The 25,328-nt window shown below is 42.9% G+C and overlaps 1 protein-coding gene and 1 long non-coding RNA gene across 4 annotated transcripts in view; one reads left to right on the top strand and one right to left on the bottom strand.

The window, feature by feature from the left end:
• Positions 1 to 25,328, bottom strand: part of ANKRD11 (ankyrin repeat domain containing 11) — a 199,015-nt gene that overhangs the window by 117,155 nt on the left and 56,532 nt on the right. The window lies entirely within an intron of this gene.
• Positions 1,928 to 14,749, top strand: LOC308483741. The gene is made up of 3 exons (XR_013989771.1): positions 1,928 to 3,009; positions 13,374 to 13,442; positions 14,674 to 14,749. It is a non-coding gene; the product is annotated as an uncharacterized lncRNA (long non-coding RNA).

Genomic DNA, 25,328 nt, shown 5'->3' on the forward strand with positions numbered 1-25,328 from the left:
CTCTCCCCCCTCGCAATTTCATCTTTAACCGAGCCGTGCAATCCCTCCCAAAACAGGTCTCTTACAGGAGCCGAATCTCTGTCCCATTCCAGGGCACTGACCAAAGCGAAAAAGCGGGCATGGTACTGCCTTACGCTGGCCCTCCCTTGCTTCAGTCCATGTATCTCCTGCCGAGCAAGATCCACGTCAATGCTTGATAAAAAGCACCCATCCATCGCTTTAATAAAGGCATCCGCATTTTGGAGCGCCGGATCCTTATCTCTCCACAAATTGCGCAGCCATGCTTTAGCATCTCCATGCAAATGGGACATGATGAATCCCACTTTCTCTTGCTCATCTCTAAAGTCTTTGTTCAGCAGTTGCAGTGCACACATTACATCTGCTCTAAAGTTGGGGTACTGTTGCAAATTCCCATCGAAGTGAGAGACCAGACCGCCTGTTCGTCTCCCCAACCCAATCCCCTCCGGTTTGGGTGTCAGTTGCCCTTGCTTCGTAAGCACTTCCAACCTGACCTGGAGATCCCTGTAGGCGGCAGCTGCGTCCTCCTCTCTCTTCCTGGATGCAAGAGCCTCGGCATTCAGTCGTGTCACTGCTTCTCTGAGTTCCACTATCTGCTGTTCGGCCGTCATGTTGTCTGCCGTTCGTGAGCTCGCTAGTAGGCACCCGCTTTCTCTCCTCTCCGCGAGGACGTAGATGCCCACAATTTGGAGATGGAGCTTACTGTCAGAGCTGCTTCCAGATCCTAGCTCACAGAGGATCACGCTAGCCAGCGATCATTAAATAAAAGTCTTTATTGAGTTACAGTTTCCATTCTCAAGCTGCTGCGTGCAACTCTACGTCTCATGGTTAGATCGGCGAAGCTCCATCTGAGTCTCCGCCCTTTGTACACCAACTTAATATCCTAGCCTTGCTCCACCTTTTCCGCCTGACTGTTCTTCTCTGGGTCCCTCTGCCCCCCGGGGTCTCTTCCTTCCGGGATTCCTCTGACGCTGACCCCCCTGACTCTTCTCCCTCCTTTCGGCGGGCTTTAGGACCTGGCTCCCTTTCCGGGCTGCCTACTGCGCCACCTTCCTGTGCATTTGAACTTGGTGCGCGCGCCCAACCTTCCACCTTCCGTCTGACCGTTTCTTCGCTCCCCGATGGAGGTGTGGCCACTCCTGACTCGTGCCCTCCCCCCTGTTGTGAGCTGCCAGCGCTTGACCCCTGGCGCCCTTCCTCTTCCCTGCTCTCTGGCGGTGACGCTGGTCCCGATTTCCAACTGCTCCCCTCTGAGTCCCCTCTGGCTCTATCTCCCTGGGGTGTCCCCCTAGGCTCCCCCCTTGCCCTGGCCACTGGTGCTCCTTTCTGTGAATCTTCTGATTCACTGGAAAGACTCGGAGATCTCGGGTCGTCGTCATCACTCATCTTTTCTTCTGCCTCCTCCCCCTCGCTCTCTGTTTCCTCCCTTGCCCTTGCCTCTGCTCCTGAACCCCTGACAGCTACTTTGAAGTGAGTCTTCACATTCCTGTTGTACATCCCTGAGGCCAAGCAATGAACTGTGCTATTCCCCTATCACCTCTATCATGTTATACAAGAACACAGTACCAGTACAGGTTCTGACCAGTTATAACATCTGTGCAGTGTGACCGTGTGTCTCTCTGTGTGTGTTTTTCCAGTTCGAAAGCATGTCAAAGTGCAAGTAGATAAATAGGTACCGCTCCAGGGGGAATGTAAACCGTGTTTCCGTGTGCTGCTCTGGTTCGCAAGAGGCGGCTTAGTCGTGCTGGCCACATGACCAGGAAGCTGTACGCCGGCTCCCTCGGCCAATAAAGCGAGATGAGCGCCACAACCCCAGAGTCGGCCACAACTGGACCTAATGGTCAGGGGTCCCTTTACCTTAAAGAACCCTAAAAACTTCCTAAGTTTTAAAGGGTTATAATATTCAGTGTTATATTGAAATGGAAAATAAAATCACAATATTTCAACTTGATGATCTGAATGGCTCAAGAATTTCTGCAGCAAGCTTTTCTCAAAAAGGCTGTCTAGCTCCCTCAGTCTCTACTTCACCCCACCCATCCCACAAAAGGCAAACTGTCAAGTAACCTATTGTAGCCAAACTCCAAAGGGGTGGAGTGTGGGGTTTGCTGGCTATTTGCCCATGTCTTTCCTGCTAGCTAGAGGAGCTGGCAACCATTGTGTCTCCTGCATAAAACAGACAATTTCATGATCAGGCAGGCCACAGTGTGTAATAGAGCTCAAGGGATATGACCTACGACCATATAAGGTGAATTTAAACTAGCAAAATGTAGGTCTTTGGGGGGTTTCCCCATAGCAAACTCGTAGAAAAAGGATGTGCAGGACAGATTGGACTACATAAGCCTAAAGCAAAGAAAGTTCCCTGTTTTATTTTGCTCCAGATCAAACAAGCTGTTACAAGTGTAGGCAGCCCACACATTTGTTGTTCTGATGCATCATCTTGGCTTGTCCCTGGGGAGAGGCACGGAGCTTCCCCAAGCTATATGCACAAAGGGAAGATACGAGTAGTGCAGCGTTGGCTAGAAAGGCTTGTATTATGATCCCCAAACACAAGCACCATCAAAAGCTGTTGGTAGCTTTCTACTCCATTCAGATCAGTAGATTGCTACCACGGGGCACTCTTAATTACACCAACATCTTCCCCGCAGAAAACCAGTGGTGTGATTAAAAAACTGGTTCAGCAAGCACCGAGAAGCTGTACTCCTGGGTTTTTCCACACTCCCCAAGGCCCAAAGACACAAGGATTCAGTCCAACTCATATTGAAAATATTCAAAGAACGTTATCTGTCTGCTTTTCAACCAACACAAAGCAGCAGAGTATTCAGCATTTGAAATTAACCCACCAACTCGGCCAGCTGCTCCTCATGCCCTCTCTCCAGCAGACAAAGGAGGATCAAGTTCCTCTGAATTTTCAGCACAACTATGAAATACCCAAACCTCAAGGGATAATTCTGAAAGATACCCCCACCCTTTTTTCCAGCCTGCCAATGGAAGGTAAGTAAATGAGGCACTGGGCTGGCTGGAAAGACAGGATGGCTCTCAGCCAGTCTGCCACTAGAATGCTGCATGCAGCACTGAGCTCTCTGTTTAAAGAGGAGATGCTCCCCAGCTCTGTTTACGTGAGTGGAGGATGGGTAAGATTCTTTGGTAATGAGAGAACAACATGCAGGACAGAGGCTTCCCCCGTGCATGCTTCACTGCAGTTATCCTAGAAAACAGATTAATTTCTGCTTGCTTTGCCATCACTGCCAAACAGATTTGAAACATTTCACACTAAGGAAAAATGGTGGAGACTAAACCTAGGCTTCTGAAAATGTAGCTAAACAAAAGCTTCTTTGAGACTTATGTACAATTTCCCCATCTAATACATGTTCAGGAAGCATGCAATACTAGCACTGGTTTACAAGCCAGGAAGATTAACACAGTTTGGGGGGAGAGGTGTTTTTAAAGAGCCATGTGTTACTTCAAACCAGGAATTTGGGGGCATGAAACTCTGCTTTCCTTTCAATTTAATAAAGAAATCTAGCCACTTAACAATGGCCACATCCAAAAATTATTTATGGTGAACACTTTTTTCCATTTTCAAGTTACACATAAACCTGCACACAATCAAATGCTTCCAGCGGTGGCCAGCTCTCTCTGCACCTTTTAGCCAAATATGCAGTGAATCAAAGTATAAAAATAAATCAAGAGTAAACACAGTTCTATGTCACAAAGGAATTGCTTATATGCTCTAGTCTAAAACTAGAGATGAACTTGGAATATTTTTTGATAAAGAATTGAAAAAGGAGAAAGGTCTTCATAAAGGGAGGGGGAGAGAAAAGTAATGTGATGTACTTCTACCCAACCTACCTCAAAATCTGTCAAGGTAGCATTATGACATCAGTTTACTCACATGTTCCCCAATTGGCTGGAATCAAATTCTGAAAATCCCCCCCCCCCTTTTGGGCCCTAAAAAATTGGCACTGTTAAACAGGAAAGGCAGTAATTGCTCTTTTCAGCCACTGCAATATATAAAACTGTCTCCTTCAAGGAGGTAAACGAAAAACTGCAGAAGGATCTGCTTACCCAAAAAGCTAACCGCATACTTTAAAAGGGTAGCACCACCAAGAAGAAACTTTTTTAAAAAATCTATTTGATACAAGAGAAGTGGAAGGAACCTCAGTGCATTTCAAGCCCAAGAATCCTCATAATGGGACGTACAAGCAAAAATGATTTCCCCCTGCCCCCAGTAACACATAAAACATGCATGACTCCTTAAAACTTGCAAGCTCCCCAAGCTCTATCACTGGCAAATTAGAAACCGTTGCTGCCACTTTGGTCCAACCTCATTTGCAAAAAAGCTTTTAAAACAGTTTGGTGGATGGATGTACTGGATAAACTAGAACTATGTCACAGAAAATTGGAAACCTTTTATAAAATGCATCCCAAATTTTAGATTTGTGTTATAGAAAAAACTGAAAAGCAAAAAAATAGAGCACTGCTGAACAACTGAGTTCAGCTATTCAGCTAACATACACACTGCCTTCAACCCCACCTCAATTAGGGCATTCAAAGGCAGTCAGACAAAAGAATGCTGAGAGTAAACTGCACTAGACAGGAATATTTTTAGCACGCACTAAGACACTCTGCTGTGAAATTTCTGCCTCTGCATTTATAACTATGGTATACTATGTGGATATCATTTTTTAGCCCCAAAAAGATACAATGCAATTGTCTTCAGAACACTTAAAATATCCTTCTGAAAAATACTTTTCAGAGATGACAAGCTTTAAGCAAGGCATCTACTTCCACCTATTTCAAACAATGTGTGCCTGGAGAAACCTCATGAACAGGGAGATAAGTCAAAATAGCTTCAATCACTTACATACAGCAGCCTGATCAACAAAAAATATTTCCTTAGATTACTGAGAAGTCTGAATGCATGTTACAAAATGACCTATGTCCAAAATAATATCCTAAAAATATAGTTGTGAGAAGATATTGTACTACACATTTAAGCAATACTGAAATATAAATACTGTTCGGAAACAAGAACCTTTGCTATACTAAACCAAACATTTAAAAGATGAGTGTGTGCAGCTTGATAATATAAGGGATAAACATCAGAAATATTGGCAACATTCTCCAGGCACACTTCCCTTTACAGTTTTGTTGCTCTATGTAAGCTGTAGGAAGGCATTTTAATCTCCAAGCAGCACCAGTTTCTTTCTCAATTTAAAAGACTAGCTTTCTAAAAGATAGTGAGGTGCTTTCCAGGCTGCAGCTATGAGCAGCACGTTTCTCATTCAGCCCTGCCCCCATCTTTTTCCGTTCCCCTCCCAGCACTGCGGCAACGCAGATGGCAGCAGTGTGACCTCGCTGTTCCTGCCTCCTTGTTTTGATCCTGCAGTCTTGATTGTTCAGGCTAATCCCACACTCTGAGTCTTGGCTGCCAGCCAAAACTGTTATTAATGGCACAAAAGCTTCTCATTCCAGCTACTTCTACATCCGCTAATGCTGTTGTTGCCTCCCTGCACCCTACAAACTGGAGCTGCACTATGTTTTGCTAAAATGATTTTTCAAAAGAAAAAAAAAAACAGTTTTGTGGTCATCTCTGCACACACAAGAATCTTACCCATAAATCACAAATTTACAATTGAAATAATAAATACAGTTGGTAAACAACCTAACAAGAAACTTATATGAGTTCAATACAGTGGTACCTCGGGTTACATACGTGTCAGGTTACAGACTCCGCTGACCCAGAAATAGTACCTCGGGTTAAGAACTTTGCTTCAGGATGAGAACAGAAATCATGCTCCACCGGCGCGCCAGCAGCAGGAGGCCCCATTAGCTAAAGTGGTTCTTCAGGTTAAGAGCAGTTTCAGGTTAAGAACAGACCTCTGGAACGAATTAAGTACTTAACCTGAGGTACCACTGTATTTAAAACAATTTTCGTGTGAAAATGGAGCCATGTAACAGAAACTGATTCAAGTACAACAGTACTTTTAGTAAGGCAAAGCAAAGGAACAACCTTCAAGGCAATGCCAGAAAGTCTAGTCACAATCTGACTTTGTGTGGAAATTTAGAGCAGCAAACTCTCATTCAAGGAAGGCCCATTTCCCCCTTGATTTTTACACCACCAGATCTGAACCTGGCACATGGCTCCCCCCCCCCCCCCATGTACACTTTGGGTAGGTAGTGCTACTCAAAACTCAAACACACACATATAGATGCCAACATCTCCAAACACTACTATGTACACATTTTCCTCACCACCTGTATAATCAGAGTAGCCTTCAAAATCTGCTCTGAATTCTAGATGGCATTGTGGTGGTCTTCACTAAGGAAGGTTTTGCCCTTAAACTGCAAATACTTAATTAAACAGTGAGGTTGAAGCTGAGAGCACAACATTACACTTAACACAATTCTGAATGGCAGCTTTAAAGCTATGCTTACTTCAGCCTACGTGCTTTGGTCAGATCATCTGCTGCAGTTCAAGACCTCTTATAGTACACCAAGACAAGGCTCAAGAAAAATATGGCAGGAACAAGCTTTCTATTTCTCAGCTACTTGTACACAGATTGACAAAGTTGATATGGTAAGGATTTCACCCCCAACACTCATCCTTCTCAATTCATTCTCATTCTCTTTCTTAGGGCAAGTTTCTTCAATGAAGTAAACATTGTACAGACACCCAGACTCTCTGACCCAGAGCCTGCAAGATACAAATCTGATTCTCAGACTCTGCTCTAGCCATGGTTAGGAACCTTTGAGGAAACCCAGTGACAATAGCAGCACTTGTGTATCACTGATTATGAACACCTCACAAGATGTGACAAGAACAGCAAGATCTCATGAATACAGATCTTGCACAGGAGTAGGCAACCTAAGGCCCATGGGCCACAAGCGGCCCACGGGGGTCGTTTAACCAACCCAAGAGCTGCCCCAGAACCAAGCCGCCCGCCCAGCGAGTCCCTGCATGCAGTGCTAAACCAGCGTAGCGTGGCGCAGGGACTCGCTTCCGCGGCGCTGGAAATCATGTTTGCGCAGATACAGACGCCCAAAATCGTGTCTGCGCAGATGCAGACACCAGAAAACGAGTCTGTGCAGACGCGGACACCGAAAATCGCGGGTGCACGCACTCACACACATGCACGATCCAGCCCATGGAGGGATCTCCACTGGAGTGAACCGGACCAGGCGAGGTAAACCTTGCCGATCCCTGATCTTCCACTACATACTGCAAAAGGAAGAAATAACAATGGATTGGAGTGACACATGATACACACAAGTCTGAAGAAATAATGATCATGCGGAGAGAAGCCCATCACAAAATTCCTAAACACATCCCAAATAAAACGGACCCACTGTTTGTAGTCGATCAGTTTTGCTGGAAATACAGGAGCCCATGCTTTTGGCCCTTATTGTGTTTTGGAAAATAACAAACCTCACTGGAATAGGACTAGTTGGTTGGGGGCTTAAAGAGTGGAGCAAATAAAATATAGCTTTCACTTCTTATAATGTGACAAAGTCTTGTAGGAATTAAAAATTAAGTGCTTGTAAATTTGGATAAGGCAAATTCAGTTGTCCTCTACCAAATTCATGCCCCTCCATCTTCTCATGCCTGGTTAGGTCACTAAAGAAGAAAGACAAACATGGTGTTATGTGGTCAACTGATACCCCCAACCCCTCTACCCTGAAGTCCATCTTCTGTGGCTCATGTTGAGAACTCTGTGGTGCTAGATGGGTGGGGGAATACATTGCCTCAGTAGATGAAAGCCAGGAAATTTGCTTAAAATATTATTAACAAGATTACAGAATATGTACAGCAGAATCAGAGACTAAGACTACAAACAGTTCACAAGCTCTTCTCTAAAAGTTATAAGAAATAAATTTGGGGGTGCTTTTCCCAACAATAAGCTGCAATTTTAAAGACATTTTAAGCCACAGTTTGGAACATACTTGGAAGGTCCTCTGTAAGAAAACACCTCCATGCTCAACACCAAGCAATAAAATGGTTCTAACAAATGGTTCTAACTGTCTATCTTTATACAAAGTCATTGCCAAGCTTTCTTTTTTTTTCTCCATGAAGAGAACACACATACCTCCTCCTAGAAGAAGCAAAGCAAACATGTGACACATGCATATGCTCAAATACTGAAGAAAATTTTTGCTCTTTCAGAATGCTCCTCAGATGTCTAAAGTCTGAATTTACAAAGCCAAAGTTTGAAACTTCTATCCATGCCAGAAAAATTCTTGCTTCTGAACAGCAGAAAAGCTTTGCCCTAATGGAGGAACATAGGAAGTTTCCTTATACGGAATCAGATCCACCGGTCAATGTAGCTCAATACTGTCTACAACAACTGGCAGCGGCTCACCAGATTTCAAACAAGTAATCTCTCCCAATCATCCCTGGAGATGCCATATTACATATTAAGTAAAAAGTTAACATTACAAATTCCATTTATTTATTTGATGAATCACATCCCATAAAACATCCCAAAACAATCTAATAAACACTACTATTTGTGAGGGTGTCAAATCCAACACAGATGCAGACTGTCATAAAAAATCTGCATGTAAAATACTTGTTGAAAAAGGATGGTCTTCAGTAGGCACATGCACACACAATTATGACTTTACACCTAGCAGAAACTACTTCTGTTCATGAAAGACCAGGTATCCAATTTTTGCTTATCCCACACAGCTCAGTGCAAACTGCACCCCACTCATAAAATGGTTCAGTATGAAGCAAGATCAGCAAAAACTGGGTGCTCCACATTGCTCCAGTGGAAGTGTTTTTTGGTAGTGCAAAATCACAAGCTACATACAGCCCTCAATGTTTCTGGGCACTTGGACAACAGAAAACAGTCAAGTTAATGTGCATGTCACAGGAACATAAAGGTAAAGGTAAAGGACCCCTGACAGTTAAGTCCAGTCGCAGACGACTCTGGGGTTGCAGCACTCATCTCACTTTACAGGCTGAGGGAGCCAGCATTTGTCTGAGGACAGTTTTTCCGGGTCATGTGGCCAGCATGACTAAGCCGCTTCTGGCGTAACGGAACGCCAAAACCAGAGCAGCGCACAGAAACGCGGTTTACCTTCCCGCTGGAAAGCTACCTATTTATCTACTTGCACTTTTTTGGAATGCTTTCGAACTGCTAGGTTGGCAGGAGCTGGGACCAAGCAATGGGAGCTCACCCCATCGCGGGGATTTGAACCGCTGACCTTCTGATCGGCAAGCCCAAGAGTCTCAGTGGTTTGCACCACAGCGCCACCCACGTCCCTCATAGGAACATAGGAAACTGCATTATATTCAGTAAGACCATCTAGCTCAGTACTACACTGATCGGCAGAGGCTCTCTTGGATTCCAGACTGGGCTCATTCCCAGACCTACCTGGAGGTTGAACAAGGGAACTTCAGCATACAAAGCAGATACTCTACCACTGAGTTACAGCCCTTCCAATAAATTAAGACTTCATGATCATGCAAATATGTTAGTTTTGTGCACTGAGAAAGAGTAACTGCTCAACCCAGATATCTCTTTTTTAAAAAACAAAACCCAGTACTAGGACAAAATCTTAACTTATTTATCTAGAATACTGAAACCAATTAAACACCACTGTTTGATGGGTGTACCCAATACTAGGGCAAAATCTTAACTTATAGGATTCTAAGTGGCTGGAAGTCGCTAAAAGTTTATCTTTGGAAAGAAATCTGAATCATCAGCCTATTCTCCATAATATCAATGACTGGCCTGATTTGTGACCACAAGACTACTTATAGGAGGCCATTGGTTTATCTGTAAGTCAGGTATGCTGCAAATAGGCAGCTGCAAATGACTGGATGGAGGGAAAAGCAGGGTTCAAAATTAGCGGGTGCCAGTCACATCTTGCGACTGGCAACCAGCCATTTGTGACTTGATGGAGAGATCCAGGTGCATCTTTTACTACCGTTCTACCCACCAAACAGCTGATTCACCTGGTAGCGCAGCAGCAAAAGATGCGTCTTTGGTTTTTTGCTGCTGCTGTGGTACCCAGTGAATCAGGTGTTTAGTGTCTACCCAGCAGCCCCTGATTCACCCGGCTGAACTTTTTATATATATAAAAAAATTAAAACACATTTTTTACTGCCCTGCTGCTGGGTGAATCAGGTTTTTGGTGGGGTAGAGATGTAGCAAAAGATGCGTCTTTTGCTGCAGCACTATTTTGCAGACCCCAATTCATCCAGAGGCATTTTTATTTTCATTTTGGCTGCAGGGCTGCCTGGTCTGGTGGAGGGGGGCAGCAAAAAAAAGGGAGGGCACCTGGACATTTTGTTTTGGTGCCCACAACCTACGTCTCAGGAGCCACATGGCTCCTAGCATTCTTATCCCAGTTTCTAACACTGGGGAGAAGGAGGGGATATGAAATATGCTGTACTTTTTGGTACTCCTTTTGGCCGAACTACAGTCATCTCTGTCTTTCCATTCCACTACTAGAGCCTGTTAACCTTTTGCCTCTCGGACCTGGTTGTTCTGTGTCCTTGTGCTTTGTTAACTGTATAGATTCCATTTTGATTCAGTTCTGTTGATTAGACATCTCTTCCAAATATGTCATCCACAAATGAACAACTGCTCCTCTCCCGTCTTGTCTGTAAGCCTTATATATCATTTGAAATGTAATCTAACTAATTTAGGTAGTTAAGAACAGATATCAGCTCCCCAATGACTGAAATGAGGATGGTGGGATTTTCTTTGAGTAACAGTTAAGGTAAATGCTATTTTGAAATTCAGTTTGCAGATGCGAAGAGTCTGTTTTGTCCTCTAGCAGGATACCTTATCTCACTGAAACAGTAGGTTTCTGTAAATCTAACAAACTTTGACCTAGTTTTAGCATCCCTGGGTCACTCAAATTCAGAGGTCTGGGGTGCTCCTGGGTATATCGTTGAGCCAAGGTGCAACAGTGCCCAAGAGTGCCTAGTGCCTGGAAAGAAGACTTCCACTTTTTCTCTCTGTTGAAGACCTAATTAACATCATTCATTCATTCATTCCTCAAGAGATATAAATATAAAATCTACATAATCCCATAGCTTCTCTCTAGTGCCTTTGTGAGGGGATCTCAAAAGTGCTTGGCAAACAATGTTTTAAGCTTTAACACACCATGTGATAGAGAAGCTCTCTGTGAGCAGGACAGAAGGAGCAAATGAATCAGATAGGTATAGATGACTTCTGTCTCAAGCTGAAGACATCTGCCATCCTGTTAGTGTTGGATGATTCTGATTTAGATCCATTCCAGTTTACTTTCAGACCTGGTTTCATGATAGAAAGACTTTACATCACCCTGGTAGATGGCTTATGAGAGGGAATAGAAGGAAGGAGTGCAACTCTATTGGTTCTACTAGACTCAGGACTACCACCATGATGACCATGGCAGTGTTCAAAATTAGCCAGGCACAAGGCGCAACCAAGTGAAGATGCCTGGGTGCCAGGATGGCACCTGATGTCGCCACCATCTGGAGGTACGTGCCTGGGGATCACTGGATCTGGACTGTTTTCACACACTAATACCACATCCTGTAGAATTCTATCAGTTGCATTTTATCTGCACGCAGGATGAATTTCTGGAACCAAAATGGCTTTTATGTACAGCCTGAGCAGCAGCAGTCACCATCAAGAAAAAGAGGCGGGAATAGGCCAATATATATGGGGACTGTCCCTGGACCAAGTGACTTTTCTTCTTTAAGTTCTCAAAGTTCTTAAGCTAGCCCAAGGTTATCAACTGAACTAGCCAGATGTTTAATTGGAAATCAATCACAGTCAGTCCAGCATTTTTAAAACATAAGACTTTAGAGCCGTCTTACCCCAAAATGTCAGCTAGACATTCCATTTTAGCGACTATAACCTTGATTTAAAGAGCCATTTTGATGCCTAGCTTATATACATGAGTTTCTAACACTGGCCCATGGGTACAATGGTACCCTTAAGGACCTTCCCTGGTACCTATGAACCTTGGAGCCCCTTCACTCACTGCCATATTTGTCATGAGATGGCAAGCATGGTTACTTCCCCTCACTGCACTGGAAAGTACACAGAAGGAAGCTGAAAGAGTGACACACTGTACCACTTCCTCTTTCAACTCTATGTGCTTTACGAGGCTGAGGCTGCCATCTAAACAGTTGAACAGAAAGTGGGGTGACTGGGGATGGAGAGAGTCTGGGTGGTCTAAGAAACTAGAAGAAGCAAAATGAAGCAACCAGGAGACAAGTGGGGAGAGAAAGCAAGTCAAGAAAGTATGTGCATGGAATGCCACTAAGTTCCATCCTGCCCCCCCCCCCCAACTTTTTAACAATTACATAAAACTGTTGGGGGAAGTCAGATTGAGGTTTGGGCTAAAGTCTCATCAATATCTCGGATTTCTATCTCCTAATCCCAAGGAAACTGTGCAATTACTGAACCAGTGCCTAGAGGGGGTTCTAAGGTGAATAGGGCAAATAAGCTGAGACACTATGGGCAGTGACACAGAGTACATCAGATAGTGGTCTACAACTTGCCTTATGTGTGGCTGCACCTCCTATGAAGGACTTTGTGTGTGGTTTAAGAGTTCTCTTGGACTTGGTGCTAACTTGGGAAGAGCAGGTAGCAGTGGTGGCTTATACTGCATTTCACCAGGATAGGCTTGTACACTAGCTGTATCTCTATAAGGAAAGGTCTGGCCTTGTTTTGGTTACCCATGCACTTATGGCAATCAAGCTGGACTACTGTAATGTGCTCTATGTGGAGCTGCCTTTAAAGATGACAATAAATTCAGATGGCTAAGAATGTGGCCACCCAAGTATTATGGGGGTTAGGCAATTGATGCATAGGACACCTTTACTATGGCAGCCACCCACAGAATAACAAGATGTGTCTTTCCACCCTAGACAAGTGGAAACCAACAGATAAAGAATTACTGTTGAGAAGGTCAGCACTGGCACCATCAAAAATGGGTAAGAGACATAGCTTAGTTCCCAAGATAACCTGTTTGCCAACAGTACCAGCAAGCTGGGAAAATGTGGGTTGAACGAGGTAACTGTTAGGTGGATTTGTAGCTGGCTGACTGACTGAAATCATAGATGTTGACAAGCTGGAACGTGTGCAGAGAAAGGCAAATAAGACAATTAAGGGTCTGGAAACTAAGCCTTATGGGGAAAACCAGTGGTGGACCATCTTCAAATAATTCTCTCTGTTAGCAGACATGAACCTCAAAGGAAAAAGTGAACCAGATCTTAAGCCACTGAGAATTTTTCAGTTTGCCTATAGGTCTTGTTTTCCACACCAATTTCAAAAAAGTGAAGAAAACTGGGATTGTAACAGTAGGGAATATATCACAGAGACTCTGCCTTTTTCTTCCAGGGGCACACACCTTTGGAATGCACTACCATCCAGGAGTCATCATTAGATGCTTTTAGGAAAGGCCATCAGGTCAGTTTGTTTTCCTTTCACTTGGATTGCAGCTTAATTGATGTTAACAATTTTAGCTATACAGTGGTACCTCTGGTTAAGAACTTAATTCATTCCGGAGGTCCGTTCCTAACCTGAAACTGTTCTTAACCTGAAGCACCACTTTAGCTAATGGGGCCTCCCGCTGCCGCTGCACGATTTCTGTTCTCATCCTGAAGCAAAGTTCTTAACCCGAGGTTCTATTTCTGGGTTAGCGGAATCTGTAACCTGAAGCGTCTGTAACCTGAGGCACCACTGTATTTTGTACTGCATTTTAATATCTGTGGGTGGATGTGTGTTATTCTAGGATCCTATTATAATTATGATTCATTAACTGATGCTGTTCTTGTATATATATTATTAATCCACCTTGAGTGGATTTACTCTTAAAGGTGGCCTGGAAATACTTTAAATCAATAAAAAATACATGTAAATTACAACCACTCTGAATATTCTCTCATGCCCAATTCTAATACTACTTCACGATGGCTGGATTCCATGCTGCAGCAGATCTAAATCTTATCAAATTGCACAGGTAGATCAGATAGGAAAAAACAGTGAGAGTGTGGGGACTTCCCACACCATTCATCTATCTTCTGTTTCTGCCAGATTTAGACATTACCCCCATAGAAGTAATATATACTAGCCCTGGGGCTATTAAGAAGGACAGTGTGGTGCTATGGATTTTGTTTTGAACTTGCATTTGAGAGATCTGGGTAAAAAAAAAAAAAATCCAGTTCAGCCATTTAGTTTACTAGGTGACTTTTGAACAAGCAATCACTGGCCCGTGAATGCTTCAGTTGGAGAACAGCCTTTACTAAAGGTGCCATGGACTTTGAAGCAGCACTCAAAACTCCCATTGTTCTAGGTGCATTTTCCAACAGGGAATTTCATAGGCGCAAGCAGTTTCTGAGCTCTTGGTGCAGTACTGCGCCTAAGAGTGTGTGAAGAGAAATTCCTCCCCGCCAGACTTCCAATAGATCTAGGGGTCGTCTTATACATGAGGACATCTTATACATGGAAAAATACGGTAAGTCTTATGTTTGCAAACTGGACACTCAAGGTGGGTCTGCCATCAGCTGTAAAGGTCTTTAATACGTGTTAACTGTGGTGCCAAAAAGATATATTTATATGAAGGAAAGAAGGTGTAGGAAGAATCCAGGGCTTGTCTGCAAAGTAAAAGGAGGACCTTTTTCTGCCTCTCTACTTCCAGCCATTCTCTGAAGACTGGAGAAGAGACCCTCTTAAGCAGCAGTAGGCAACCTAAGGCCCATGGACCACAAGCGGCCCATGGGGGTCGTTTAACTGGCCCCCAAGTCACCCCCGAACCGAGCCGCCTACTCGGCGAGTCCCTGCACGCTGCGCTAAACCAGCACACTGCCGGAAATCACGCTTCCGCAGTGTCGGAAATCACATCTGCATCTGCGCATGCTCAGGTGCCGAAAATCACATCTGCGCAGATACCGGAAATCATGTCTGCGCAGACACAGATACTGGAAATCGCAGTCACGCACGCACACACACGTTCCGGCCCACAGAGGGATCTCCGCTGGAGTGAACCGGCCCAGGCGAAGTAAACCTTGCTGACCCCTGCTCTTAAGAGGTGAGCAGGGGAAGCATGGCTTTTTTTTACAGTCTTCAGATGAGGACTAGGCCATGTGAAAAATGAACATAAGGTTTTAGCGGCAGTTCATTCACTTTCAGCTTTGTACACACCGCTAAGACCGTGTTCATGGAAGACAATCTTACTCGGCTATGAGTGATTGCCATAGAAGAAGAGGAGGACTTGGAAGCCTTCATTGAGACTGACTGTTTAGTTCAAAGCTATACAGTATATGAAATATAACAACCTCAACTTTCCTACATAGCTTCTGTTTCATGACTGAGAAGCAAAAACTGACAAAAGTTTTCGCAGCATTCTTGTTAAGAGTCTGGAATGAGACTTATCAACTCTGTATAACCCATGTATCTGTTTGGCTCCCTGACCCACAATCTCCAGCCCTCCAAACTTCCCTTCCCATCAATAGTGCATAGGCCCTCTTTCAATTTGCAGGCTGCTCAACCACAACTTTTGTTCCACCATTTCAAACTATGAGCTGTATTTGCACTTTGACATGCATCACTGATGTTGTGCATTCAACTGTGTTCATTACGTTACATTTGCATTCCTCTGTACTCCAGACTGGCAGAGGAAATGCTTTTTGCAAAAGGGATTTAGTGCATTTTGGTTTTTACATTGTCTCACAACTTCATCTGCTCTTATTATGTTTGTTTGCAACTGTAGTCTATCATCTAAGCCTTTTAACTTACATTTGTACAGTTGGTCATTGCTTTAAAGAAACAAAAAATGCTTTTCACAGCCATATAAACAATCCAAACTAACAGTAAGCTTATTTGCAAAGCAAGAATACTTCTTACACGTGTCATTTCTGAAGTGAACAGTACATTAAACTGTGACTGCAGCAATCTGGGGTCTCCATTCCCTAGAATATATTCCAAATGACATTTCCATGCAGCAATGCAGGGATTTTCACTACTCCTACTTGAAGCTTTCAATAAACAACTGGTAACTTTATAGGTTTGGAACAGCACAGCATGTAAAACAACTAGGCTAGATGTATGTGAAACTCTTTTGATGTTAAATGTTGCATTATTTATTAGTGTACATTTACTTTAATATTTGCACTCCATTTAGATCAGTGATAAGCAACCTGGAGCCCTCCAGATGTTGTTGACTCCAATTCCCATTAGCCCTAGCCAGCATAGTCAATGGTCAGAGATGATGGGAACTGTAGTCTACCATCAGGCACACCAGATTCTCCATCCGTGATTTAAACTCTCTTGCTCATTCTCTCCTTACTATGTACATTTCTTCTACTGACAGAAAATGGCAACTGTTTTGCCCTAGGCAGCAATGGCAGACTGATATTTATGCCAATAAAAAAAGGTAAAAGGTAAAGGACCCCTGGACAGTTAAGTGCAGTCAAAGGCGACTATGGGGTACGGCACTCATCTTGCTTCAGGCCAAGGGAGCTGGCATTTGTCCACAGACAGTTTTCCAGGTCATGTGACCAGCACAACTAAAATGTTTCTGGAACAATGGGACACCATGACGGAAGCCAGAGAGCATGGAAACACCGTTTATCTTCCCGCTGCAGCGATACCTATTTATCTACTTGCACTGGTGTGCTTTTGAACTGCAAGATTGGCAGAGCAGAGCAACGGGAGCTCACCCTGTCACATGAATTTGAACCACTGACCTTCCAATCAGCAAGCCCAAGAGGCTCAGTGGTTTATACACAGTGCCACCTGCTTCCCGTTTATGCCAATACCAGCAATCCAGCTGGAACACAAATTTAAATTCTTGGAACTGTGTTGCATTCATACAGTGAAAATACACCCCAAGGACCTGAAAAGATTGGACTATAGTCTACTCCTGCACCTCAAACTCATACATTGGTATCTCTCTTCAATGGGAGATGGTATCCCCTGATGAGTGAACCGAGCCCTACTGAGAGTAAAGTCACTCATTGAATTCTAGTGCCTTGGAGCTTGCTGGTGTCATCATTTCTCCTCTTTACTTCATCAATTCATGTGTGAAGCTCATTCAGTCAGCAGACTGATGCAAGTCAAGCTAGGAACCTCAAACACTGACAGACTGCTACTAATAGTTCTTTGTGTATTGCACACTGAGCACTACATGCTTCTACATGTTCCATATCAATAAGTGTGGGGGGGGGGAGAAGGGAGGGAAAGAACCCCTTCCTCTGGCATTTACAAGCTAGCAAGTGAACTGTGCGGTCCCCTGCAAGGAAGATGCTCACATCTGTGCCCTTTCATATTGCCCTGGCTTCCTTTTAATTCATCTTCCTCTGGCTGCAGAATGGTGCGTGCTGCCTCTCTCACATTGACATTGCTTTGCTACATGAGCTGCATTCAGAGCAGGTATCGCTGAGTAAAAAGGAGTGCCTTGTGCTCTCTGCTGAAAAGGAGACAGGTGGCTAGTGGCTTGAAGAGTGGACGAGCAAACTAAAATATAGAGAGAAGAAAAACCTTGTACAGTTAAAAATAAGACTGGTGAACTGAACTGTCACTTTGCCGTCGCCCCCTTTCTGTAGATAACAGTTTGGCTGTTTGAAGCACGTGATAGGGAACTGTGAGCGTGCTGTTCTTTACAGCTGCCCTTTGTATGAACTAAAAATCTGCTGGAATTAATAAAGTGCAAGGAGGAAGAGGAACTCACTAGCCGAATATACTTGTGTATCCTGCGTGGAGCAGAGTATAAATCCCATGGGAAAGAAAAGCAAGGTTATAATCTTTTGAAATAAATATTCCTTACACATTTTCCCCATAAGCTGCACTTCTATGCAGATGATCCTGTGTTTCATTGCAACAACAAAAAATATTAATGTTGGCTAGATGCAATGCAAATTTATAGAATACTGGCTTCTTTCCACTTCACTTTTGATAAGCATACACTCCAAACAACTGAACAGTTCTTTCTAGGAGTGAGTAATAAAGGCAATTAAAAACATTTGTTCTTGCTCCCAGTTTCCTTCCTGAAAGATGCTGCTCCTCTGAAAATTAAAATGGCATGAACTAAACACCAACTGAAGCTAAAAAATCTCAATCCTCCCATCCCAACATTTTACTAATATGATGTCTGTTTCTTTACTACCTATACAGGTTTTACATTTTGAGAGTACATGCTCCTGTTCTCATTTTTTTCTTTTTGATTATCTTTGCAGCATTCTATTTCTTGCTATTTTAACATGAATACTTCATAACACAAAATCTTTATGAATTTTTATCTCTTTCTGGAAGGATAAGCCTGTAATCCTATTCTATTACTTTGCCAGTGCAGTAGAATTAGATTTTTCTGATTAATTGGCCTTTCAAAATTGCCTTCTAATAATTTTAATATGAGTTGTGCTGGACCTCTAACCATTCCTGTTAAAGTCTTCCTTTTGGTAGTAAGTGGCAGCAATAAGTGCTGACTACACTCAAGATGCCCAACCAGTCTCAGTTTGCAACAAAAGACCATTTCAAGAGTCTTAATGGACTGTGGTTTATTCTGGAAAATGTACAAGATTCGGAAATTTCAGTATGGTTCAGTATGCAACTGCCTAAATATTTGAAGTCCAAGCACAACACCATTTTTGCACCAATTGTGCAAAATGCCAATGCACTTCCTGGCCCAGTTAAAGTTAATAGCAGTAATCTTTAAAACCTTAAACAATCTGTGGCCAGCCTACCTAAAGAACCATCTTCACTCTGACCCATTTGTTAAGCTCAAGACTGCAAGTTCTACTTGCATGCTCACCAATAAGATCAATCACGTTGGCAGGTACAAGAGAAAGGGCTTTCTTGGTGATGGCCCTGCAGTTGTAGAAATACATTCCAAAAGAATTACTGTTAAGCCTAACACAATGCTAAGGCGTTTTGTAGGAGATAGTCTTCTGGTGATGCAGCAGTGGCATTTTTGGGTAGCTCAAATCTTATTGGTTGCTGCACATCCCAGTTCCTTATTCATGATGTGTACAATGACAGTTATTGGTGTGGGATAGCATACATGAGAATGACTTGCCCTAAAACATGTACAGGTGATTCTGCATTTACACAAGAGTTACATTCCAACCCCCTGTGCGCATAAACAAAATTGTGTAAAATGGGGAGTATTCTGGTGAGTCAGCTTCCCCACCAAACAGCTGATGTGTGGGACAGCACCAAGCAGTCACTGCTTCCCTGGATGTCAGCTGAGAAAGCCCCTCAGCCTCGCATGGAGACTCTCCGAAGAGGATGTCCTCTTTGGGCTCCAAGGAAGGTCTCCTCATGAGCCAGAAGGACTCTCCAGGGTGCTCCTCATTTCCAGGATCCATTTCTGGGTTCCCAGCACTGCACAAATCTCGGTCACATGCAAACAGAGCACACACAAATGGGGAGTTGCCTGTATTGGGCTAGAAATTATGCTAGAAGTCTACTAATGGTATGGCAGTGACAGTATCATTTGTGACTGCTCAAAGATTATTTTGTTCGTCATTCATTTATATGTATTTTTAAAAAATGGTATAGGGGCTACATGTTTGAGCATTACTTGCACCCAAATGAAGTACTGGACTGGACAGGATTTCATGGTATCTGTATTCCAAATGTGTTGGTGCAGGAGATGATTTGGCCCAAAACTTAGTGATGTACACAGATTGTTCTGCTCACAATAGGTTTTCGAAGAAGGTGGTGCTGTGGACTGCTGCTCTTCCCTGTGGACTTCCACAGGGCTCTGTTCTGGTCACTATGCTTTTAAATCTCCATGTGAAACTACTAGGGAGGTCTGGAGTTTTGGAGTGGGCTGTACCTCCCAATTCTTTTTCATTTCCTTATGTGGAAAGGAATAACCATTTGCAGGTGATAATAGACTGAAGGAGGATAAATAAACTGATGCTATGTTCAGAAAATGTGGAAAAGGTCATGGGACACAATGACAATAAAATATTACAGAAATGCTGGTTCTAGATGTACTGCCATAGGAAAAAAACAAGTATGTATATTGGGAATGCTGCTAGATCTAAGACTCATCCAGAATTCTCAGGTTTAGGTACTGTCTTATCAAGTATGATAGATTATATGTCAGCTATGTCTCTTTTGGGAAGACAGTAATTTAGCCACTATGCTATATGTCCTGGTAACCTCATGCTAATACTATTGCAATGCACTTGACGTGGAATCACCCTTGAAAACAATTCAGAAATTTCAGCTTGTACAGAATACAGCAATTAGGGTGATTATTAGTGCTGATTTAAAACAAAAAACAAAAAAAACCACCAATTTCCCATGAGCTTCACAGTCTGCCAGTCTGTTGGCACGTCAAATTCAAGTTGCTTCTAAAGTACTGTTATAGGTTTGCCAGAGGGTCAGAGAGAGAGACCTTAGAGCAGTGGTGTCCAAACTTTTTTCAAAGAGGGCCAGATTTGATGAAGTGAAGGGCTGTGAGGGCTGACCAAAGGGCCAACCAAAGTTGTTGGCCTTTTTTTGGATTGAAGTTGTTGAGCTTTTTTATTATTTTTACCCCAAAGTTGCTGAGCTTTTTTATTATTTTTACCCCAAAGTTGCTGAGCTTTTTAGGATTTTACCCCAGGAAATAAATTGCCACAGGGGCCGGATTAGGCCCCCAAAATGGACTTTGGACATGCCTGCCTTAGGGAGACGAAGTATTTTTGACCAGTAACTGTGGAACAGCCTAAGATCTGCTCTACCTCCTACCTTAATGAAAGGGGAAACAGGAAAGGAGAAGACAGCAGAAAATACAAGCTTGGATGGGAAGATTCCAGGGGTCTTGGCACAGCAGAGTCTGCTGTTTCTTTAAGAAATATGGTTTATTTATACTGTATCGGCCCAAATATAAGCCACGCTTTTTCCAAAATTCCAACTGTGGAAAGTTAAAGTGCGGTTTAAATTCACGACCTTACAAAAATTGGCTTTTATGATATCACTGCTGAAACAGACATATGGTAAAACGGAACATTGTGCCTGCAGAATTTTAAGGGAGCAATTTATATTTGGGTATTGCCTTTTTTTCTCCCCTCCCCCCTTGAATTTTAAAGGTGTGGCTTATTTGCAGATGCTGCTTATATTCGGGCCACTACGGTACATATTTACATCTGAGTTTTGAGGAAGGGCTGCAGAACATTACATGCCAAGAGTTTCTTGAGCAAGTTTGGGTTCAGAACAGAAGCCATCCATGCTCCCCCGGTATCTGTGTAGCCCCTTTCGGCCAGCCCCGCATGTCCTTCTGGTCCCTTACGTATTCCTGAAAACCCTTACAAAATGCAACTCCCCCACTCGGTAGCACCACTGCCCACTGTAATCCCAGCAATTTCTTCCTCAGTGCCTCCTGCCAGAGCCTCTTGCCTGGTCGATGGCTTCTACTGGGGGGCTTATGGCTGGCCATCAGCACCATTGTTTCTTCAATGACCCATCCTCAGTGAGCCATCACCAGGCTGGCCTCATGAGGCAACTAGCTGGTGTATTCCCAGTCCTTGCTAAATTCAGAAATTTATGTGTTTGCTCAGATTGTAACCCTTCATTGACTCTAGGAGTTTGGGAGGTCTTGCTCCCCACACCCAAACCTACACTGTCTAAATAAATAAATCTCTTGCCTGCTCTTTTATTGCATAGCAATTTCTACACTTGATCTTAGCCAAAAGGCTGAGAAGTGTTTCCATTAAAAGCCTGAGCCAGTAACCAGGTCTTCAGCAGGTATCTAAAACTTAAGAGTAGGTGTCAGCCTTATCACAGAGGAGAGAGTGCTCTAAAATAGAAGACACTCAGTTCCCCACTGCTACACAGTAGGCCTCAACTAAAGATGGTACAGCAAATTCAGTCTCCCCAGTAGGTCTTAATAAATGGGCAGTTCTATTCTGGAGAAGGGGTAGCTTTCAGTTTCTATGAACTGTACTGGGTCCAGGACACTTGTAACACGATTCCCTAATACACTCTCCTGTGCACTGAAATCTAGTAGCAACAAATTGCTGCAAGTTCCTACTTTTGTAATAGTAGGAATGGCCAATATTGCATTTTCTGCTGCATATTGATTGTGCCACCATCTCCCGTAAGAAATGAATCAGATCCTGAAGTCTGATTAGTTTACGCTGGCCTCGAAAACTTTTCTATTCAGGGGGGTTGAACTAGGTAACTTTCGAGTTTCCTTCCAACTCTCTGATTATCTTTCAACTGATGAACAGACCAGTTAAAGATGTAATTTACTGCTTGCCATGGCTGTTTGAAATTATTTCTCATGGTTGTATATTTTGATTGATTATACTGTTGGAAAGCAGGTTAAAAGTATTCTAAATTAAAGAAAAATAAATAAAGTGCTGTGGCACCTCAGAGACTGATTAAATGCACCATTCGCTGCAGAAGTGGACTAAGGCTGAAGTGTGAACATAATGCACACAGAGGAAGCTGGAGGATAAGCCAAATTAACAACTTGGGAAGACCATTACTGATGGATGACATACATGACATTCAAGGATGAACTGATGAATGTGATGTTAGCAGCACAGCCAATGTTGTAATGGTCATCAACAGTACTGTCAAACTAAAAGAAAGGACAAAACTGACACTGGGGTTTACTTCAAAGCCTGGCTCCCCATTGCTATTTGGGAAAAGCCTCTTCTAGTAGCAGAGGGACTGTCCCAAAAACCATGAGGTGGCTTCTGCCAAGGAACTGCTCACTTGATACCCATATAACTATTCACCTTTTTCCTGCTATAGACCAGCAGAGCTGTTCTTTTGGTAAATATTATGCAATACACTTTCCTAATGACTCAAAATGCAATATCCTAGGATAAACTAAGATTACATGTTGAATTACGTTTCTCTTTTCTTTCATTCTCAATCAAGCTGCTTTGCTAGTTTTTGATGCAAATCAGCTTCTTTGGAAGAAGAAAAGGAGGCTTGTACTAGAATTTGTGCATAAAGACTGCGCTCTTGGACAGCTGCATATAGCATATAAATGACAAACATAGGAAATACCCTGTCTAGCTAATTTCGGTGTCCTGCAGAGCTTTCATTTCTGCTCTGACTAACCTAAAGAAGAGTGATGTTGTAACCAGATGCATGGAAGTATTTCTTCTCTACTGAGACTTGGGCAATAATCATAATTGGGAGAAGTCAGAACCTGAATGCAAGTCCAACCACACAAACATTCTGGAGAGGATTTTTAAAGGTGTTTCTAAGAGGATGCAAGCAGGAATTGAAGAGAAAATAATTAAATGGTCTGGAAATTATTACACATCAGAAATCACTGGAGCACTAAAAGCTATTGGCTTGCAGCTATGGTAGAAACCCTTTAAAAGTTGCCATGGTAGTTCATGCTGCAATTTGCCCACTCATTCTTCAATGAAGACTTTTAAAAAATGCAGCACAAACACCAACAAGCAAATGTCAGTAAGGAGTTTGGGGGGGGGGGGGGCTTTGTTCACCACAAGATTTTGCCATAAACATTCTATTGAAGAAGAGGCATCAGGTAGGACAAAAATCAAGCCAATCATGTAGCATTAAGCTGCAGTCACCTGAACTTCAGGCGAAACAAGGCACTGAAGAAACAAATTAAAAATTATAACAAACGTACTTATTTTTAAATTTCCAAGTCCCCAAAATGAATACCAGACCTGAGGTGTTCCCTGGTATATCCCAAACATACATTCAACTAAAAAAATCTGGGTTAACAGATTTTGTGAAATATGCTTCTACAGTGGTACCTTGCAAGACGAATGCCTCGCAAGGCAAAAAACTCGCTAGACGAAAGGGTTTTTTGTTTTTTGAGCTGCTTCGCAAGACGATTTTCCCTATGGGCTTGCTTCGCAAGACGGAAACGTCTTGCAAGTTTGTTTCCTTTTTCTTAACACCGTTAATACAGTTGCGACTTGACTTCGAGGAGCAACTCATAGAACGCGGTGTGGTAGCCTTTTTTGAGGTTTTTAAAGACTTTGGTGATTTTTGAAGCTTTTCCAAAACTTTCCCGACACCGTGCTTCGCAAGACGAAAAAAATCGCATGACGACAAAACTCGCAGAACGAATTAATTTCGTCTTGCGAGGCATCACTGTACCTTCTTTATGCTACCTTCTTTAAATAAAGTAGTTTTACACAGACGCACATATACAGTGGTGCCCCGCAAGACGAATGCCTCGCAAGACAAAAAACTCCCTAGACGAAAGGGTTTTGCGTTTTTTGAGCTGCTTCGCAAGACGAATTTCCCTATGGGCTTGCTTCGCAAGACGAAAAACGAAAACGTCTTGCAAGTTTGTTTCCTTTTTCTTAACACCGTTAATACAGTTGCGACTTGACTTCGAGGAGCAACTCATAGAATGCGGTGTGGTAGCCTTTTTTGAGGTTTTTGAAGACTTTGGTGATTTTTGAAGCTTTTCCAAAACTTCTTTTAAACTTTTAAAACTTTTTTGGGGGTTTTTGGATTTTGGGTTGGGGTGTTTGGAATTCAAGGACTTGGTGTTGGGGAGGAGTTTGCAAGAATCTGGAAGCTTGTGTGTTTTTTTTCTGCATTTTTATGATTTTCTGTGACCATTGGGCCACTCTGCTGTTTTTTTAAAAAAAAACTGGATTTGAATTTCTGTGTAGTGGGTGGCTGGGGGAACAGTTGAGGAGGGGTTTGCAAGAATCTGGAAGCTTGTGTTTTTTTTCTGCATTTTTATGATTTTCTGTGACCATTGGGCCACTCTGCTGTTTTTTAAAAAAAATCTGGATTTGAATTTCTGTGTGGTGGGTGGCTGGGGGAATAGTTGAGGAGGGGGTTCTTCAGCAAGAAGCAAAGAGTGGAAGAGGAACCTTCTTCGAGTTGTCCCCCAGAGTCTTAGAAAATGTACTGTACACTTTGTTGATTTTTAAATGTTTTTCTGTCATGTTTAGAAACTTAATTTATTGTTCCTTCAATTTTTGAAATGCTCTTTACAGTATGTGTGACTTTAAAGAGCACTTAATAAACTCTTGTTGTACCAAATTTGGCTTTGTTTGGACTTTTTTTGACCATAGGAACGCATTAATTGAATTTCAATGCATTCCTATGGGATTTCGTGCTTCGCAAGACGAAAAATTCGCTAGACAAAAAAACTCGCGGAACAAATTAATTTCGTCTTGCGAGGCACCACTGTATACCAAATTTAGTTAGAACAGACATGCTGATGCAAACCAAGGCCAAAACAGAGGAGAGCAAGTATTGCATACGTTGTGTGTATGTAAGAGGGTAAAAAAAAGGTAAAGGACCTCTGGATGTTTAAGTCCACTCAAAGGCGACTAAAGGTTCAGCACTCATCTTGATTTCAGGCTGAGGGAGCCGGTGTTTGTCCACAGACAG

This window comes from Podarcis pityusensis (assembly GCF_964106645.2).
Source record: "Podarcis pityusensis genome assembly, chromosome: 8".
Taxonomy (NCBI): domain Eukaryota; kingdom Metazoa; phylum Chordata; class Lepidosauria; order Squamata; family Lacertidae; genus Podarcis; species Podarcis pityusensis.